Consider the following 16,227-nt stretch of genomic DNA (forward strand, 5'->3'; position numbering starts at 1 on the left):
GTCAAGATGTGTCACTGTGTTGTTTGTATTTGAAAATAAAAACAAACCTTTAAAATTATTATAAATAATAATAATTGTCAATAATAATTACAATAATAAGTATGCCTGTTACATAACTTAAGCTACATATACATTTAATACATTATGTAGGTCAAGTAAAGGGCTGCCCCTCCCTAAATGCAGAACATGCGCTGCACATAGGGCGTCATAGTATATTGTGATGGGTGCCTCATATTATGTAAAAATGTGGCGCTACTATACGTGCCACCGTAACAAGGCTGCGACCATTTCACAAGACCCACAAATGGTTAGATGCGGTGCCCGCAGAAAGGAGGTCCGTCATCTATTGCAGGCATTGCTGCAACGATTGACAGCCAAAAACCGACCAATCACTGCTCAGAACTGGGCACTAGTGATGTTCAAATGAAGCTTCATGAAGCATTTGCATTTTTTCTTCCACAAAGGGTTGAAAACACACCGAATCACCATTCATAAAGACCTTTTCTTTAAACCAAGAGCTCCATCTAGTGGGGTCAACAAATCCAACTAGTGCTTCATGAAGCTTTATTTGGACATCACTAGTGAGATCGAGCGGATCGATGGTCACTACAGTGGTGGATATCACCCACAATGCATTGCAGTTATGCATTTTATGCAAGAAAATACATCCATGGGTAAGTGGCAGGAAAATACATAAAGCTCTGCAATTACTCACCACTAAAGAAAACACTATGCATTAATAAAGGATCTAAAGGTCATAGCTGCATTATTGGAAATAAAATTCATATTAGATCATCCAAACTGCATCTTCATTTTCTTCTTCAAGACTGCTCATTTCATGACAACTAAAAAGGAAACAATGAGGACATTGCTTTTTCATTTTCATGCCTTTTTTTCAGTCCATAATTCAATATGAATTCACAATCCCAAGTGACGCAAGAGGTCCGGAGTGGCCCCTCTTCTTCAGCCCCCAATGTGATACTCATCTAATACGTTAAGGGGCGGTGCGCATGTTTGACGCTGGGCCAAGATAAGGGCTCTCAAGTTTTAAAGACAGGTAAAAGTGACATTCTCCCCTCGACGGGGGACGGGGGTGCTTTCATCTGCAATCAGAGATACTGTTCAGCAAACCTCTCTACCAGAGCTTTATATAAGAAACTCACATCCTTTTTTCAGTATAAAACTAATAATATATGTATAAGGCAATTAATGCAAAGATGCATTGTATTTTAAAATAGGAAAAAAACATGGTTATTCCCCAGAGGTGTCTCTGAAATGATTGCACAGCTGTTATCCTGTTTATTCTGTTATTGTAAGATATCTGTTAAATGTTGAGCCTCTCTGCTCCTTTTGTCACATCACAGATGAAACACAGCATTTTTTTAGGGAATGCTCTTTGAGTCAAACACTGTGGCATGAAATTAGCCTATTTTTAAACAGAAAGTTAGGTATACGACTCAAACTCAAATTTTATTTATTTATTTTTTGGTATTTTTGAAAATATATTTCCCATCAAAAAGTTGTATGTAATGATCATTTTCTTATTATTAGGTAGATTCTATATGAATACCACTAAATTTGCAAACCAGAAACTTAATTTTATTGATTTCAGTTCTTACTTTAACTCCTACCTTGACACACTAAAGTACTGCCTGAAGCACCAACATCATAGTTAGTGAACCCAGAGTTTATTAGAAGAGCGTTTTAAAGACTTACCTATTGGCCCCTGTACCAGCTCCTCTCATAGTAAAGTCCATTCAAGTCAATTACCAAATGCAATCCAAAGGAAGGAGCCCATTGATGCTTTGGTTAATGTGTAAAAATTCTGATCATGCTACTGCAGAGGTTTGGTGTTATTTTGAGCAGTATTAGTGGTTTAAAAAGCTGTTTTAATACATTCACCATAGTGCCCCGCATTCGGCTGACTCTACGTTTCTCCGTTAATTGTTGTTACACAAAAAAAAATGTCTCAGTGGCTTATTTGATGAGTGTATTTGCCAAAAAAGACCCTGGGATGATTTTACACCGGAATTTCACTTTAACACACATGAACCAAATCACTGTATATTTTCACAGTGTTTAATGGTTTTCATGTGTGTTCCAATTTTTTCGGTATTTCGAGGGGGCTGAAAATGTGTTCAAGTGCAACAGTTTTGTGCATTTTTGTGCATCCTAAAGGACTCAAACATGTTCGTAAAATGAAAATAAAGCACAAAATTCAAGATGGTCTGTTTTTTTGTAAGGCGAAAATAAATCGAAAATGTCAATATGTTCTTCAAGATGAGAGCAATTATCTTACCAAATTTCGTGAACATCAGGATAACTTTTTCCTAACCATGGCCTGTGTTTTGGGGCGCTATGAGGGCCACTGGCCACACCAAAGCTCTATTACTGCCGACCTTTGCAATTCTTGTCACTTCTGACCTGTGTGCCAATTTTGGTGAGTTTTCAAGAATCCCAAGCCCCTCAAAATGCGATGATGTATGACACATAAAGCTGACTTCCTGTTGTCAGCCGTGGCACTATGACTATCACTCAATCAGGGGACACATAAACAGCCAAATAACAGAGCTGACTCTAGCCTGTTTAGTGTATAGTTTAAACAAAGAGGTTTTAATGTTATATAATTATTATAACCTCATTGTTGTTAATATGGGAATATTTTTTATATGTAAAATCATTTTCTCAGATAGGATTTTTTGCTTTTTATATAGATACTTTACATACTATACTTTCAAACATGTAAACTGTTAAACAGTCAAGCACTGTTAAAGATTTTAAAAAAAGTAATTGTCTTATGTTTCCTTATCATTCATAGTAAACAAAGAACAGGGGACATATCCTAATGGACGTTAGCAATTGGTAATCATTCTATCAAAGTTACCATGCACAGCTTGAAAAATGCACAAAATGTTGATACATGTCATCACTGAGTATAAAGGTGTAGCAGTATAGTTTCCAATCACATAATAAAAGTAAATAATGCTTCAGTTGTTCAAATGAATAATGCCTCTGCATGTTTTCAAAAAAATGATGCGTCTACAAAATATAAACTGAAATTCCTGGAGAAAGTGAAGGCTTTTGAGTTTAAACAAGTCTTATGTACCCATGTATCTAATTATAAATTTCCTTCTGTATTTTCATTTGAGACACTCGCATAAATATGTTCACACTTTTTATGAGGATTTCACACATTTTTGGACAGTTTGGGTGCGTTGAACTGAGCCAAAGCCTGAACCTGGAAGCAGCCATTCAGCCAGTTCCCCTGTCGTAGATGGTGTTTTAATTCATTCAATCGCCCGAGAACAACAGTGGTCTGCGACATTTAAAGTACACAGACCTCTACACACACACACACACACACACACACACACACACACACACACACACACACACACACACACACACACACACACACAACAACTTTACTCCATGTCGCCAACATCAACAAGCTGCAGTGTTTCAGTGGAATTCATGAATCTGCGGCTTGTAAGTGGTTAATGCTCCAAACATCGCAGTGAATTTCAGCCTGCATGCACTTCTTTAAAGCCTATTTTGTTAAAACGGAGCAGCTAATGTTGGTAACAATAACTTAGTGAATTTATTGCAGCTTCTCTCTACTAAGCACACAATAACCAAGCATGAGGACAGAAAAGAGAAAAAAGAGCGAGCATGAATGAATTTAAACCATTATTTTTTGAAGGAATGTGAAAAAAAAAACAAAGCCGAATACTCAAATTGAAAACCGAATATCTACGTTATGATTGAATATCCGGATATCCAGATATTTGATTATTTGGGCCAATCCTTAATGTGAAGTTCTGTGTATTTGACCTGGAAAATCTGAACTAGGGCACTTGCTTTGGTTAAATTCTTTATCGTGTTTTTGGTGAAGAATGAATGCAGTACAAAATCTGTACCATAATGAATAATATAATTATAATAAATATAATAATAATATCAGAATATAATATATTATAATATAATATATATATATTAATAATATAATATAATAATAATTTGTCCAGTCAAGGTGCGTACAGTTATGGGTGATAAATGCTCTTATGCTGTGCTTAATTAAAACAGTTGTACTGCATGTCAAAGTCGGGTCAGTAAACAACACAACAGCAGCAGGTCATGACTCTCTGTCCCCCTGTATGACTGCAAAACAGCTGCATTGATAACACTCCTTCAAGGACAAAGGGAGACTAAACACAACACACACCAACATATGATAGAGTGAACTCTGCCTCTCATCTGATCAGACTGTCTGACCCTAGAGATGTGTTGAATGTGTCTGCAGCAATTTTGTTTAAGTAAACATGAATTGTGTTTAGGCTCCAGTAATATCGTTGCATGTACAGTAGATGGATAAGGAAGGACCATATTCGGTTATTCCTAACGTTAGCTTAAGTAAGACAGGAAGTAAGAGGAGTTGGCATGGCGCTATACGAGGTCACACACTGGTCGACTTTTAGAGCTTAATCATAATTCTCCTGGATCGAGTGTCACTGAATGTTTCAATGTAACTCATCAAGTCTCCCGGACCATCCTTTTCTCCAAGTTAGTCAACAATAGGATTTTACCAACAGTTTGTGTGAGAAGTCCACAAAAAGACATCAGCTTGGGTAAGTATAAAATCTTAAAGTTTTCTTTCTTTTTTCTTTTGCCTTAACATGTCTGAGCTTTGACGGAATACAAAATAATCTGTGTGAAGTTTATAGTTTGGCACTGAACATCGTCTCAAGGTAAAGTGAGAGACCACTGTATGGAGGCATAAGAGTGCTACGTAGCCAAGCTGATCTCTCCAAAAAGACAGTTTTCAGATGTTCAAACCAATCTAATATAACAAGGAAATCAAGACCTAAAAGTAATCAAGACATAAGCTGAATGTGTTCTTTTACATTTGTTGAATGATTGTAAGAGCATGAATAAAAAATGAATAAAAGGCTGGAAGAGTGCCTTAACAAGAGGCTGAAAGAGTGCGCTAGCAGTGATGGGAGTATTTAGATAACCACGCCATTTCTAGTGGTTATTATTTTATCACTACTGGGTCAACTTCGGGTTGAGCTCCACACAGGGACCCGTGGTGAGGGGTGCAATATAAGCTCTATGATTTGCGCTCTAGTGGCTGTCTAAAAAATTAGAACAAAATCTGCACCATTCCTTTTTGGAGAGGATGCTTCCAAAAATTCTATCCAGGCATAATAAAGACTCTGCAGTGGAAGTGTGTTCTTTGGAAATGGGGGCGTCTGTATTGCTACTTGCAGAGATGGACCATGGATTATTGTGTACACAAGATGTTAAAGTTTTGGATTTAGTGGTATTTACCGAATCACCATTACTGTAATATGAATTCAACATCTAAAGCCTAATGTGGAGACTGTGGATGCTGCTGCAGTGTTTATTGATGTGTATGTCTGTGTGTTGAATATGTTGCACTTTTTTTAGATGTCTTGTTTAAATATTGTAGAAAACAATATGTGTCTGTGTGTTTAATGTTTTAATGTCCATGCTGCAAATATGTAAAAAAAAAAAAAAAAAAAAAAAAAACGAGTCCAAGGTAGAGGCTTACAATTAAGCTGTAACAGAATAAACAAAAATAAAATGAAAAATGTAAACATGAAAAACAAAAGGTCAATCTGCTATACCACATTTGCTAGTAAAAGACACAAGAACACAGCCCCAAGCTGAGAGCCCAGGAGCTACTTGCTCACATTACTCTGCAGGCACAACCATACCCCTTTTCGACCAAGACATTTTGAGGGCTGGTTCAGAGCCGGTGCCCAATCTTGAACCGGTTCATCCTTTTTCGACAGCCAAAGAACCGGCTCTCGTCAAGAAAGCTGGTTCCACAGTGGAACCAACTCTCTGCTGGTCTTGAACCGGCACAAATGTTGTGATTTTAAAATTTGTGTATTTTAGTACTTTTTTTTTGTCAAAATCAACATCTTTTCTAAAGAGACACGTCTTTTTAAGTATGCTTAATCAACAGATTAAGTAAGAAAGTAAGTAAGTAACAGATTAACAGAAGTTAAGTTTTTAGAATTATTAACAACTCGGCAAGCAAACATAAACATGTATATAAAAGTATATTGCTGTTCTGCTTCAAGTGGGCATTAGGCTCTGTAGCCTGTGGAAAACAGGTTCTGAGAAGTGTCCCAAGTTGAACCAACAGTGAACCAGCACCAGTACAGCACTAGGTCTGGGTTGGTCGAAAAGGTGTGAACTCAAGGTGTGAAAAAAACTTGTTTGTTCTTTCATAAGAGTAGAAAGAGTTTCTGTTTTTTTATCCATCTTAGTGTCATTCGGTGTTTTTGCACTGGATAGGCAGACGGTAATTTAGCTGCCTTTTTTGCAGCCTGGTCCGCAATTTCAGACAGCCCAAAGTATATTGCCAGCCTGATTTTGGACCCTAATGTGTCGGCTCAGACCCTACACTCATTGGCAGCTCGATTTCAATGTAAAGAGAGTTGATACGGGTCGGCATCACAGGTGTGACTTGGGCAGAGGTGTCGATGATGTGAAGGTGAAAGCAGGAAACAGTTCACCACAGGAACAAGAGACTGACGTGATGAGCAACAGGAAAGCCTGTGAAATCCTTGAGATTCTGATCACCACGGCAGAGAAAGTCCTGACTTATCAGACCACAGGGCTAACTTCTTCAGACACATATGTTGTACATCACTGTACGTCCAACTTTGGCCTTCACTTCACATCACGTTTATGCCTACCTCAGAAAGCCGTCTTTTGGAAAGGAGTAATAATACGCCTCGGTTTCACATAGACAGGACGTCAAATTGCAGCCTTTCCATAGCCACAAATGTGACACATTTTCTATATGAAAATCTCTACAGATGTGGAAGAACTGGACATTGGGTTAGAGTCTGTAAGGGCCTTCCCAAACCAGGTCAAAACTCATGAATCAAAATTCATGACAGTGCTTTGTGTTGCAAGCCAATTTTTAAATGTCTAAGTCAACTGAGTTGAGTTGTTGCTTGAGACTGTATTGAAGCCAGTTTAGGCTGATATCTCAGTTTGCAGTTAATTTTAACAACAGGGACTTTATTTTATTTCTATATTTTGAGTAGTTTAATGGGAAAATGTTACAAGCCATTTAAGTTGATGTTGCAAAATTTAATGTGTATTTTTGGCCACTTTTGATCTGATTGGTCGTCTTTATTGTTCACTGTGGGTGAAAACTTTGGCCAAGATGGCACAAGCTTCATCTGCACTTCACATCTGTTTGTTTTTTTTATGTCAGCCCCACATTTATCTTGGTCCATGGGCTGAATACAAGTCTAATGAACAAATTGTTTTTATAATTCAGGCCCATCATACTCTCTTCTCTCCCGTCTCTCAGATGTTAGCCTTCAGATCTGGAACTCATTGTGCAGGCTGATAAAACACACACACACACACACACACACACACACACACACACACACACACACACACACACACACACACACACACACACACACACACACACACACACACACACACACACACACACACACACATACACACACACACACACACACACACACACACACTTAATACTCCTATGGATTGTTTCCATCCAAGATACTGAGTGGCTGTTGGTGTCACTTGAAACTCAGACAGAGCCTTTCACACAGAGATGCTGGAGGGTGCTGCAGCAATGGACAATATGAGAAATATAATGTGCTTTTTAAAGATCGAAGCATGTAAACCTTTTGTAGATGACGCATATAATACAAATATGATTCTGAAAACTAGCATAATAGGACCTCTTTAACATTTTTACCAATACTGTTAATGAGTGAATTAATTGTTAACGATATTCAAATCAATTTAAACTTTACCTTTAAATAGCAGCATCTCCCTGAGGCTCATGTAACACACATATCGGCACAACCCACGCTAAGATCTGGATGACTGGTGCTTTGCAGTGTTTAAATATATCTAGTTTCAGAAGCATGTGCCTTATTCACCTACAGGGGAGGTGGTTCAGTGCTAACTTTTCTGTGCTTAAATTTCAGCTCAACTCAGAACTGAATTTGTATTTCATCTGGTGTCTATGTAGGTAAAAATGACGGGACAAAGAGCGAAGATGTTGCTGTCACTAGACGCTGAAGCAGTCGGCTAACTCAAAGAGGGAGTTAATTTCAAGAAAAGCTCAGAAGAAAGAAAATGTTACATCATATATAAGAACAAGAATGATCTAAAAGCATGCAAGAACCAATGCAAACACCAAGGAGGGCTGTTCATCAAAGACATCGAAGACTTGGACGGCAGGTGAGATTGTTCTAGCAAAAGCACAGAGAAGGAATTATGATGTTTGTCATGACTGACAGGCTGCTTTTTTTCCCTAAAGGACGGTTAAATGCACTAAGCACAACTGGAAGTTAAATGTCTCCAACATGAAATATGTGAACCCACCAGACAGCTTCTTGCAGGACGAGCTCGGTAAGTTTGTGTTGTCTGATGTTGTGAGTCTAAAATAAATTACTATTTTTATGTTTGGTCTGTGTATTATGGAGCCCCTCTGGGGTCACATGTGAGACAAATACTACACTGAGTATGGAGTGGACTATTATAATAAAATGCAGAATTGCAATTGTATAGCTTATTGTTGTCTTGAAGCTAACCAGCTGGCCCTTGTTGCCATAGCAATGGTAAACATTCGGGCAACCTTAGTGGGCTGAAGGAACATAATCAGAGTGTGTGATCAAACTACATTATATGGATAAAATACATTGTATGCAGTATATTGAAAACCATAATTCATTTTGATATACTGATATCCATCATTTCTAATGTAATTACAATAACTATTGATTTTGAATGGTAATAGCTTGTGTATGTTTGTCATTCACATACAGAAGTAGAGATTTTGGATGATGGGGGCCTTCAGTTGATTGAGTTGAGCCCCGTCGACCCCTGGCTGGCTGACCCTCGAGAACCTCTGGAGCTCCAGGAAGGAGAGGTGAAAGTATGTATTCTGCTATAAGCCTGTGAATGTTCTCATTTCTGCAGGTCATCATTATCCCCAAATAAATTTAAGTCTAAAGCAACTGGACTTGGAAGACGTTTAACCTCTCATCCCAGAGGCACCATCAGTTCATTTATGCAACTGACCAGACTGGGACTGGTCCAAAAAAGATCCAGGTATTTAACCTCTAGTGCAGGCATGCACAAGGCTGATCATGTAACTGGAAACCTTTGTGCTCCATGTGCCAAGGACAGCCGTTGGTTTTGATTATGTTAGTGCTCTACTGGGTTATAACGACAGTAGTTGGAGTCACAGGAGGCCATTTGTCAACAGTTGTTCTTTGAGGTTAGATTGTTGAATCTCCTGGGAAGGGATGAAAGGGCAGCATTTTAAATTGGAGATAAGTGGTGTCTCAGACCTCCTCCTCTGATTAGCGATGGCTTCTCTACTTTTGCATAGATGGCTTCTTTTACTCCTCTTTCAAACCATCTGTCCTCTCTGTCCAGGATTTGGACATTGTTGTCCTCAAAGGAGTGGGCTTTCTCCTTGAGATGTAAGTGGACAGCAGAGTCCAGGCCTGAGGAGTTAGCTCTCCTGTGTTGGGCCATGCGTTTATGCAGTGGTTGCTTTGTTTCTCCAGTGTAGAGATCTTTGCATTCCTCTTTATTGCAATGTGACAACAAAATAGTGTTACTGTATAACATTTATCAAATTCATGAATTATTCTGCATTTAAAAGAGAAACACTTTGACTTTCATTGGCTGCACACTAACTTGGGTGTGTTCACCCCCGAAAAGATATAGCCAAGATATTTAAACTGAAAAGGTGTAGTGTTAAAGATTTTGTGTACGCAAGCTCTTATGTTATGTTACGTTAGCTATATGCTAACTTGAATAAGGGTAAATTAATTCAATCGTGTGGCTATTCTTGATTTTATAAAATGTTTTTGAACCAAATCGATCAGATAGTGAAACAAGTCATGCATACAGCGTTCAAGTCGGAGTCCTGTTAGTTCCTATGAAAGTTGCTAAGTGGCTCAAGAAGCACACGCTTCCTGGGGGTCCGGTAGAAACGGACTAGGCTACAGTGGATCATAGCGACCCCTATGACCTAGACACGTTTCATTAACTTGGTTGTGATTGGCCAGTGATGTAAACACACAGCTTTACAACAGTGTTATTCCCGTCCATGGAGCTGATTGGCTAATGACTAGTCTCCCTGCGCTGCTCATTGGTCTGTTTTGTATGCCAAGAAATGGCAGCTTCATGTCACAATACCTGATGATGAACCTGATTCTAACATCTGGACCCAGGCAAGTGTTTTCCACAAGTTGAAGGGGGTTTATCGATTTCTTGGGCAGTCCAGCAAAAATGTGTAAATTTATATATATACTTTATATATAAATATTTATATCAGATGTTTATGTCTATCTTTGTTTAGCATGCTGACTTTGTTACATATGTACATTGGGAGCAACAACAAACTGGAGTCAAATCCCTTGTGTCTGTACATGTACTTGGCCATTAAAGATAAATCTGATTCTGGAAGAAAATATCTAATATTGACAACGTTTTTGATTTGACCAATAACTGATTTGGTAATGGTTTGCTAAAATGTTTAGAAAAGTTAACATTATAATTAAAAATGGCTTCTGGTCTCATGGGTGCGCAGCAACCCTGAGAAACTAACATCTGTCCTATCCAGTCCCTGTCACCATCACTTCAGTTTTATCATTGTTCAACATTTGAAACATTACTCGTCATCCAGGACCTTATATTTGCCCGGCAGGCTGAGAGGGAGGTGAGATTTAATAGATTTATGAATCAATTCTTGTATTGTCAGCAAAAAACTTAATAACTTGACCCAATGGTAACATGTTACTACAGAACAGTAAAGGACCAATAATTGACCTTTGAGTAACCCTGCAGAAGATATTTGTATAACTAGAGGAGATATTCCCAGATGATACAAGAATGTTCTGTCACTCCCATTGGACTTTTCCAGTTTTTTAGTTAACCATGATAAACTGTTTCAAACTTCACATCAGAAGTGATGATTTTATGAGACCTCACTTGGACTGTAGCCACCTCTTATCACAGGTTTTTAGGGTTGTAAGATCTGTCCATTGTGGCACGACAGAATTGTGAACTTCCCACCCAGGTGACGTACTTGACCCATGCATGCATGGAGCTGCAGCTGGGAATGAGGCGGTTCATGTTCGACCCATGGTTGAAGGGTCCTGCATTCGCCAGAGGGTGGTGGCTTCTCCATGAGCCTCCAGCAGACTCCATGGACAGGCTGTGTGCAGCAGATCTCATCTACATCAGCCATATGCACTCTGACCACCTCAGGTAAACTATCTGGTGATAAATAAGTTATGTTGCCCCCTTTAATAATATCTTTTCATCCATATCACCACAGCAACATTGTGTATTGTCAACTCTTCCCACCTGACTAACATGTCTTTTCTGTTTAGTTAGGAACCTCATATATGAGGGTGTACTCACACTTGGCTCATATGATCCGTGCCATGCTTTAAGCTGGATTGTTCCTCCTCCCTCCTCCCTCGCAGCTCAGGTCCGGCCTATATTCACACTATTCTAGAGTCCGGGCCTCGGCTCAATTGCTCCTTGCTTATACGTCATCACCCCTCAGAGTTTTTGTTTTGTCCAACTGTTTTTGAATATTTTCATCTGACCAAATCTGCAGTAAACACACATGTCGGTTACAGTGAACAGTCTCATATAAATAGACATCAGGACCGCTGTCAATGCTCATGCTCGTACATGTGCAATCGAGCTATGCCACAACTGTGCCATGGCCGGGAAGTGTACTGTGCTTGAACTACTCTTGTTCTGTGAATCGTTTTTGGGCACAGTACGGATGTTAAGTATAAATAGCCCCTTACTGACATTTTCCAAGACTCAGCTGACAATATGATGTTAACACTGCCATTTTTAGCAGAGACCAAATCTTTAGACAAGCCCATGTTATATGAATCCGATGGCAATTTGACATTTGGTCTCATGTGTGAATAAGTGCTTGAATAACTCTAACATAAAAGTCACAAAGTAATTCTTTCTTTAGGCCATTAAATAAGGCAACTTAATACAACAACTGATGAAGTCTGTGAGAGAACATAAAACACTTCATATCTTAAAGCGATAGTCCAGCTTTTTGAGAGTGGGGTATAGTCCGTGTATAACCTACAGTAGATGACAGTTAGCATGCTCTTAGTTTAGAGAGGCAGACTGGAGTACCAAGATGGTAACTAATCAATGTGCTGCAGTGGATGGAGGCAGCAACTTAATGCATGGGAGACACCTAAAAAAAGTTTTAGTGTAAGCCATATTTAGAATATTCCCCCCATCTACAGCAGCTTCTGTGTTGGTACTCTTGTCTTCTACTGTCATCTACTGTAGGTAATACTTGCGTTTACATGCAGTTTAAAAACGTGATTACAAACTTCTTATAACAGTGTCAGCCTGAATTACAACTAACATGAGATCAATCGATAACCTGTACAGTCATGGACATTTCTTAGACATGCCACTGTAGGTACTTTAGGTTTAAATTGGATCAATAGTGTGATTATCAAATGAAATATTTGATAAAGAAAATTAATAAAGAAAAATTACTAAAAATTAATAACTTTAATTTATTAAAAACTTCACACGGAGAACCAATTAAATGTAGGGTCTTGACTCACGTTCAGATTATGAGATTGAGTATTCTCAATAAACTTATCGTTAATCAAGTAAATATTAGTAATCACCAATAATTATCAAAGATAATATTAAAAATGATTCTAGTCAAACCAGAGTTCCTCGGGGCACCACAGTCATAGACGGAGTGACAACTAATATTAAAGTCTCATTAAATATATTAAACTACTAATTAAGGGTTGAACACCGATAAATGTCATAGTTTAATCAGTTGAAGGATTTAAAAGTTCTTTTCTTAGTAGAGGCTCATTCATCTTTGTGTAATATTGAAAAAACAGACATATGGTAAACACAAACATTTATTAACAAATTAATAAATGCAACAAACAAAACAGACAATAAACTAACTAAAGCTAACAGCAAATGTGTGTGTGTGTGTGTGTGTGTGTGTGTGTGTGTGTGTGTGTGTGTAAAACAAAGAGGAGAGGTGGGGGCTTGGACCCCTGCAGAGAAGGTGTGAACATTTAAGTTACACCAAGGCCTGCAACCTGGAGATCTCAATTCTTATTCAGGTTATGACAAAGTTACAATTGTATCTAGCCGTTCATGAAGTCCTATAACATGTAGTAATGCCCAGTTGGTGATTAGTAACCAGTCCATGAGATGGGAGATGTTTTGCGTTGCTTGATGCCAGTGGCTGGTTGAAGAAAGGTTCTTGTCTTGGTGGTTGCTCTTAGGCAAAAGAGGAAGCTCAGATTGCTCTTTGCTATGCTCAGTTAAGGATAACCGGTTGGTTAACCTTTGCTGGTGATCCTACGCCATAGGCCAGGTCCAGGGCCGAGGGGACAGCGGGCAGCTGGTCTCCTGGATCCGCAGGAGCGCGTTGAGTTGAGTGCGAAGGAAGAGAGGCCGAGAGAAAAGAGGAAGTGCAGGTTGTGTGCTACACTTTATATAATCCCTGGTGATGTCATCGCCAGAGGTCAAGTCAGCCAATGAACGGTTTGGGGGTCCCTTGGAGAATCACACCTGGGTGTGATTTGTGGGGGAGAAGGCATGGCAGGGCTTTGTTTCAGAGACAAAGGCAGCCAGGCTTTGGGTGCCGGTTGCACCTACACCCCTGTGTGCCTGGTGTAACCACAAGCACTGACTGAAATGGCTAATGACTTGCTCAGGAAGGCACGGTGCTGCCAGAACATGGCATACACACGCTCAGTGGAATTTAGGGGGAAAATCTTCCTCAGTCTCCTGTTAGCTTTGTTAGACCTGTTAAGGAAGCACAAATTACAGCTTTATCATTCTTAATGGTACATGGATATGTGACCTCATCAATTCCCATGAAAGCTCCGTCCACATTGAACCCAAGCAGAGGTCTAATCAGCCAGAGTAACTGAAAACACCTGTGTGGGTGTTCAAAGGCTTTGATGTATGGAGAGATGTCAGATTGAGAAAGCTGCCTCATAGGATGGTGCATCAAGAGGCTGGTGTGCCTAATGGTGTTTAGGGAATTTAATTTACTTTTGAGTTTTGACTTAAGAGAGTTGACATTTAGACAGTTTGTAAAAGAATGTATAGTGCCCTGCAGCTGATCTGTCCTGTGTCTTTTCCAGTTACCCCACACTGAAAGACTTGTCAGAGAGGAGGCCTGATATCCCCATTTATGTTGGTGACACATCAAGACCGGTCTTTTGGTTAGTAAAGTGATGGAGCTCTGTTTAATCCTTTTACATCTATTATTTTAAAACCGATTATTTCAATATATTTCAAGTAGCTATTACTCACATGTCCCTTTCTTTGTCTTGATGCAAAAGGTATCTGGAGCAAAGCCAAGTCAAGCTGACCAACATCAATGTTGTTCCCTTTGGTGTCTGGCAAAATGCAACTCACTGCTTCTCACATCTGGTCAAAGGGCAATGACAAACAACTCTTTCATGAAATGTGTATTTTGAATATAGACTGTTATTATGAAATGTACTTGAGATCTGGACCAGTAAAAATCACAGTACTGTAAATAGTCACTATCCTCTCCCTTGGACTCCCATCAGATTGACGAAGACCTGAGATTCATGATCCTGATGGATGGTGTGCACACAGAAATGGACACATGCATCATTGTTGAATACAAAGGTGCATGCTATTTTTAATGCTTTTCATTTTTTAAATATCACTAGAGTTGATGACTTAAATAAATATAAATAAATATGATTGGATTACTGAAGTGAAATTCCGGCGTAAAATCATACCAGGGTCTTTTTTGGGCAAATCTTCAAAAAGGCCATCGAGACAATTTTTTTGTGTAACAACTATTAACGCAGATATGTCGGACAGTCGCTAACAGCCGAATGCATCTAATACTGATATTCTTGGGGCAGCAAAGTGAACATGTTCAAACGGCTTTTTTAACCACTAGTACTGTTCAAGATAACACCAAACTTCTGCAGAAGCATGCTAAGAGTCCTCACACATCAACAGAAGCACCAACAACATAGTTAGTGAACCCAGAGTTTATTAAAAGTTTTTTTAAAGAGATTACCTGCTGTCCTAGGTACCAGCTCCTCTCATAGTAAAGTCCATTCAAGTCAATTACCAAATGCAATCCAAAAACAAGGAGCCAATTGGTGCTTTTATGTGTAAGGACTCTTATGCTACTGCAGAGGTTTGGGGTTATTTTGAGCAGTATTAGTGGTTAGCGGTTTTAATGCGTTCATCCTGCTGCCCCGTGCTAATCAATTTTAGTCGCATTCTGCTGTTAGCGATTGTTAGCAACTGTCCGGGATATCTCCGTTAATAGTCGTTAGACAAAAAAATTCGTCTTGATGACTTATTTGATAAGTGTATTTGCTGAAAAAGACCCTAGGGTGATTTTACGCCGGAAAATGGGGCCAGGGACATTCCACCCCAATTCAAATATATATATATTTTTCCTGTTCCCTGTAGAACAAGGGTGCCCAATCCTGCTCCTGGAGAGCTACTGCCCTGCATGTTTTAGGTTTCTCCGTGCTCTAACACAACTGAGTCTAATGATGTGCTTGTTATCAAGCAGCTGAAGCCTGTCACAGGTTTGATAATCATTAGTGTCAGGTGTGTTGGAGCAGGGAGAAACCTAAAAAATGCAGGGCAGTAGCTCTACCAAGAATTGAACTGACACCTCTCTAGCAACCAGTCCACCTACATACTTGGTCCAGATGTGGGATTTGAACCAGCGCCCCTCTGGTTCTTTAGCCATGCCAAGGCCAGTGTTGGAGATATCCACCATAGCGACTTCTGCCTTCTCTGTATATAATGGAACTAGATTGCACTTGGCTTGTAGTGCTCAAAACAACAAAAATACATTATACAACTCAACAACTTTTCTTTCCAGGAATCATGATCTGTTACTCAAGATAATCCACAGACTTGTTGTGAACAGATTCATGTAGGAACAATTTTATGGAAGTAAATCTGATCTTGAAATTAAAAGTAATTGAAGTTCTAGCACTGAATATTTATGTATTGGAAGTATATGTCTTAATGTTTAGCATCTGAATTTAACTCTTTGTTAAAAAATTCAATGTTAAACAATTCAATAGGCCAAATTCTGCTGCAAAA

General features: G+C 39.0%; 1 pseudogene across 1 annotated transcript in view; it reads left to right on the forward strand.

Annotated features, from left to right (window-relative positions):
- The first annotated feature begins 8,074 nt into the window (after positions 1–8,074).
- LOC310962604 (cytidine monophosphate-N-acetylneuraminic acid hydroxylase-like) overlaps positions 8,075–16,227 on the forward strand; it is a 78,068-nt pseudogene continuing 69,915 nt past the window's right edge. The window contains exons 1-3 of the transcript in view: positions 8,075–8,280; positions 8,360–8,451; positions 8,868–8,977. The product of the transcript in view is annotated as a cytidine monophosphate-N-acetylneuraminic acid hydroxylase-like (transcript). The remainder of the gene's footprint in view (positions 8,281–8,359; positions 8,452–8,867; positions 8,978–16,227) is intronic.

This window comes from Echiichthys vipera (genome assembly GCF_963691815.1).
Source record: "Echiichthys vipera genome assembly, chromosome: 20".
In the NCBI taxonomy this organism is placed as follows: Eukaryota; Metazoa; Chordata; class Actinopteri; order Perciformes; family Trachinidae; genus Echiichthys; species Echiichthys vipera.